Here is a 5,680-nt window from a genome sequence, read left to right on the forward strand (position 1 = left end):
TGGGACAAACTTAGAGAAATCCATGAAGGAAGTGAGAATGTGAGAGAACAAAAGAAGTCTATTCTGGTTGCCAAGTATGAATCGTTCAAGATGGAACCTCATGAAAATATTGATGAGATGTACTATAGATTCAACGACCTTATTAAGGATTTAGAGGTGCTGGAAAAGGAATACTCTCTAGGTGAGAAAAATAGAAAAATTCTGAATGCTTTATCCAAGAATTGAGAGAGTAAAGTTACTGCCACTGAAGAAGCTAGGATCTAAATTCCTTGCCCATTGAATCTCTTAGTAATTCTCTAACCTCTTATGGGTTGAAACTTAAGTCCAAAGTGCAAGAGAAAGAGGATGCAAAAGTAAGAAGGAGCATTGCTCTAAAGACATCTCAAGATGAAGATGATTCTGTTTCATTGGATGGAGAAGATTTTGATGTTGATGATGATGATCTAGCTCTCATCACAAGAAGATTCAAAAGAATCCTAAACAAAAGGAGATTCAGAAGAGGAGGACCTAGCAATACATTTCTAAATCAGTTCAACAATGTAAGGAACAAAGGAAAACAAGAGGCCAATAAATAGCAAACGGACAAATGCTTTGAATGCGGCCAACTTGGACACTATATGAGTGAGTGTCCAATGAAGAAGAAGAAAGAAGGAAGAAAATCAAGATTCAACAACTTCCAACTCACATGGAATGAATGCAACTCTGATGGTGAAATTGAAGAGGGAGAAGAATCTGCTCAATTGGCTTTCATGACCATTGAAAATGATGAGGTAACAACTTGTAACTCTCAATTTGATAGTGATGATGAAACTGATGATGATCTTGAATCTTTCATTATAAAATTGCATGATAGTTTAAAAGAATCTTATGCTAGAAACAAGGAATTAAAACATAAAATTAGCTCTCTTCTTCAAGATAATGCACGTCTTTTTCAAGAAAACAAAAAGCTGAAAATTGAAAATGATTTCTTTAAAAAGAATGAGATTGATTTACAAAATAAGCTTGATAGAAAAACAAGATTTTGTGAAATGTTCCAAAAAGAATAAGGTGATTTGAAAAGTAGAATGGATAATTTAAATGAGTTGCTCCAACATAAAAAACACGACTGTTTTCAAGGTAATAAATCAAAGGATCATCTTGACACTCATGAGAAGAAGTTGAATTCTGGTGCAAATGAATTTGCTATTTATAAAAGAAGACAAGTAAGATTCATTAAACATGTTCATGTAAATAACTCTTTGGTTATGTGTAATTTTGTTGTCAAAAAGGTCACATGAAAAGTGATTGCTATGTGAGGAAGAACATGAGAAGAGGCATGAAATGCATATGGATAGTTAGACATGATACTAACTCTCAAGGACCCAAAAATTAAAGGGTACCAAATATTAGTTCTTAAACTCTTGAGTAGGTGAATCTGGTGAACATCATTAAGGAATCAAAATAATTCGTAGACAGTTGATACTCAAGACACATGACCGATGATCCATCACATTTCATCAAATTCAAGCCAAATCAAGTAGTAAAGTGACATTTGGAGATGATATAAAAGCAAAAAATTAGAGAAAGAGATGTTGGTAAGAATGATCAGATTTTTGTTCATAACGTTCTGTTTTAATTTTTTTTTTAATGTTTCTGATATTTTGAAATGAGTTTCTTTTGATGTTTTTAATAATTAATGGATTTCAGTTGATATGAATGTGGGTATGAATGTTGGTTTCATTGATGTTTATTGTTATTTTTTGGTCTCTTTTGATGTGATTTTTCTGTTATTGACTGATGATGGTTGCAGCTACTGTTCTTTTTATGGCAATTACTCTCTACTTTTATGATGACAAAACAGGGGAGAAATTATAAAATGGATGTGGTTTGGGATGCAATGAGTATGGGGGAGTTTCTCCTCATTTTCCTTCCTTCCATCCATTGTTTTGTCATCATCAAAAAGGGGGAGAATGTTGATCTTGATCCCTATCTTTTGATGTTTACAAAACAATGGATAATACTAATATCTCTTCAAGAAATATTTTCAGTTATGAAGCAAATCGGATTCAAAAATCAAGTGCAAATGAAAGGGACAAAAGCTGCTGAAAGCTGTCGGACGCTTGGATCGGATGTCCGATAATCATTGCGCAACTTCGGACGCATGAAGAACTCCACCATCGGACAGCCGAAGGAAATAAGACATTCCCCCTAACTCACTGATCTCGATCAAACGCAAGCATCGGACGTCCAATAGGATCGTTCAAACTCGACGAAAGCTATCGGACGCTTACAAAGACAATACCGGACATCCGATAGAATTGAGATATTCCTTCTAACTCATTGTCTGCTTTCGGACGCAAGCACCGGACGTCCAATAGAATTGAAGAAGATTTTTCAAACTCACTACCTGTTGTCGGACGCAAGAAACCAGACTACTGAACGTCTGATACTCCAACGACTAGTTGACTCTTCAGCTACTTTCTATCCGCTGGAACCATTAATGAAGCGCTTTCTTGGTCTCCTATAAATAGAGTATGGTCAGAAACTTCAAACAACTTTTGCATATTGAAGATACAAAAGATCTAGAGTAGTTTTAGTGAGAAACACTCTCCAAAGAAGATTTGTAGTCTTGGTGGTGTGAAGTTCGTTGTATACTTTTCATTTGTGAGTGAATACTTCGATAGTGTAGCTCTGTGAGAGTTGTCCTGAGGGATAGTAAAACTTCCATACTTGACCGAGTGGAGTTTGGGGTAAGGAGGAAGTGAACCTTCCTTTGTACACAAGATTTGTTGTACTTCATCAACTTGAAGAAGCTTGTTCTACAAATTGATCTACAAACTCAAGAGGAGTTTGGTAGTAAATTGGTTTGCAATTCTTCCCTTCTTATTTACTTATTGTTATATTGTGATCGTTTAATTGCTTATCTCTTCTACTCCCAAGCAATCGTGCTTTCTTACAAATTGCTACATTGTGTGGTCATTTAGAAAAGAGGGTAAATTTCATTTTGAGCAAAAACTGCCCATAACTTGATTAGTTTTTTAATCAACCGAATTCACCCCCTCTTAGGTTGTTTTTTATCCTAAAGGGGAGTTTCTCCTCATTTTCCTTCCTTCCATCCATTGTTTTGTCATCATCAAAAAGGAGGAGAATGTTGATCTTGATCCCTATCTTTTGATGTTTACAAAACAATGGATAATACTAATATCTCTTCAAGAAATATTTTCAGTTATGAAGCAAATCGGATTCAAAGATCAAGTGCAAATGAAAGGGGCAAAGGCTGCTGAAAGCTGTCGGACGTTTGGATCGGACGTCCGATAATCATTGCGCAACTTCGAACGCATGAAGAACTCCACCACCGGACGTCCGAAGGAAATAAGACATTCTCCCTGACTCACTGACCTCGATCGGACGCAAGCATCGGACGTCCAATAGGATCGTTCAAACTCGAAAAAAGCTGTCAAACGCTCACAAAGACAATACCGGACATCCGATAGAATTCAGATATTCCTTCTAACTCATTGTCTGCTTTCCGACGCAAGCACCAGACGTCCGTTAGAATTGAAGAAGATTTTTCAAATTCACTGCCTGCTGTCGGACGCAAGAAACTAGACTACCGGACGTCCGATACTCCAACGGTTAGTTGACTCTTCAGTTACTTTCTATCTGTTGGAAGCATTAATGAAACACTTTTTTGGTCTCATATAAATAGAGTATGATCAGAAACTTTAAACAAATTTTGCACACTGAAGATACAAAAGATCTAGAGTAGTTTTAGTGAGAAAACACTCTCTAAGGAAGATTTGTAGTCTTAGTGGTGTGAGGTTCATTGTAAACTTTTCATTTGTGAGTGAATACTTCATGAGTGTAACTCTATAAGGGTTGTCCTGAGGGATAGTAAAATTTCCTAATTTGACCGAGTGGAGTTCGGAGCAAGGAGGAGGTGAACCTTCCTTTGTACACAAGAGTGATTGTAATTCATCAACTTGAAGAAGTTTGTTTGAATTAATCTACAAGCTCAAGAGGAGTTGGGTAATTAATTGGTTTGCAATTCTTTCCTTTTTATTTACTTATTGTTACATTTGTGATCTTTACTGTAGACACCAAATTTTTAGAATAAATTCATTTACTTTTTTTTTTTATTTGTCGTGTTAGTTTTTATTTTCTTTTTAGTTATTTTTAGTTTTTTATTTGTAAGTTTTAGCATAGAATTTCTCGAAAAAAGGAAAAAGCATTCAAAAAAATATGATTTAGTTGTTTTGATTTAAATTCAATGTTTTCTTGGGAAAAATATGAAAAATGAAAAAAGGGAAAACCCGATTGCGGGTTTTGGGCTATTTAAGAAAAAAAAGAAAAAGAGAAAAATGATGAAAATGAAAATTGCAACTTTGCTGTTTATTATTTTTATCCGATGTTAGTTAAATTGTTGGTTTTTTAATTTCATTATCATTTTGTTAAATTACTTTAAAAAAGAAAAAAAGAAAAAAAGAAAAAGAAAGAAAAATTAGCATTTCATTTTTATCTTTTTATGCCTAGTTCTGCTCATTGTATTCAATCTTTTCTTCATTAGTTATTTTTATTAATTAGTTATCTATATTTTGCTAAATTATTATTAAAAAAAAAATGGGGAGGAGACTCGCGGCATGCAAGCCGCGTATTGTCGCCGCTTGCAAAGAAGGACTCGGGCAGCCCTTCGGCTGCAATTTTAGAAATATGGCTCAATGGAATCGGATGGCCAAGGGAGAGGGCTTACGAGGAGATGATTTGTAGCCATTGAATGGAGGGTTTTGGGGCTGCTAACTGAATATAAAATAAAAAGGAACCGCAGCCGAAAAAAGGAGGATTTTGTGACGGCTGTAGGGGAAAAAGCCACGAGGGTTCTGGAGGAGGAGCAAAAGAAAAACAGGAGAGGACGGCTGAGGATAGCAAATAGGTTTGACGGCTAGGGTATTAGTGGAGAGCTTCCGTAAAAGAGAAAAAACGCAGAAAAGGAACAAGAAGGGGAGGAACGGGAAAAGAATGACAAGGAAAACGGAGCAAAAGAGACTGGAAAAGAAGGAGGAAAGCAAGCTTCTGAAGTTTCTGGGATTCGTGGGTCATGAAAGCTGCTGCCGTAATGGACGTTGCACTTGCTGATGGAGGACGCCATGGTTCTCCTCCAGATTTGGAAGCGCCTGGCTACTGCAGTCACAACAAGCTTTTCCTCCGCCGCACGAAGCTGCCTCCACTTCATTCAACCATCATCTGTTGCCGTCAAATTGCATCGAGAAGGACACTGTAAGTCCCTCTTTTGCCTTTTCTTATTGATAGCTTACTATGAGAATCATGGATACCGTGAGGTGTTTAGATGGCTGATGTTGAGTTTTCGTTTGTGAATGTGGTCCTGTGTCGTATGCTAAGAATTTTAGACTAAAAGTTGGATGCAATAAGATGGAATCTTTTCGCCTGTTGCAGTACTTTTAGTTTTCCTTCTTTTCGGGTTTGAGATAGCAGTTTGTGTAGTGTTTTATTTGCTGTTTGATCGAAAAACCACAGCTTTATTCAATCTGATGAACTGAAAGCTGTGTTTGGAGCTTTGTATGGCTGAAGGCCTGCGAATCATAAAGCTGTCAAATTTCATGTGATTTTCCCTTGAACTTTGTCTAAGGTTTCATGTGGAAGGTGTAAAGAATGTTTGATTAATCTGTTGCCTGGGTTTTTGAAT

The sequence above is a fragment of the Coffea eugenioides genome, chromosome 8 (assembly GCF_003713205.1).
Source record: "Coffea eugenioides isolate CCC68of chromosome 8, Ceug_1.0, whole genome shotgun sequence".
Taxonomy (NCBI): domain Eukaryota; kingdom Viridiplantae; phylum Streptophyta; class Magnoliopsida; order Gentianales; family Rubiaceae; genus Coffea; species Coffea eugenioides.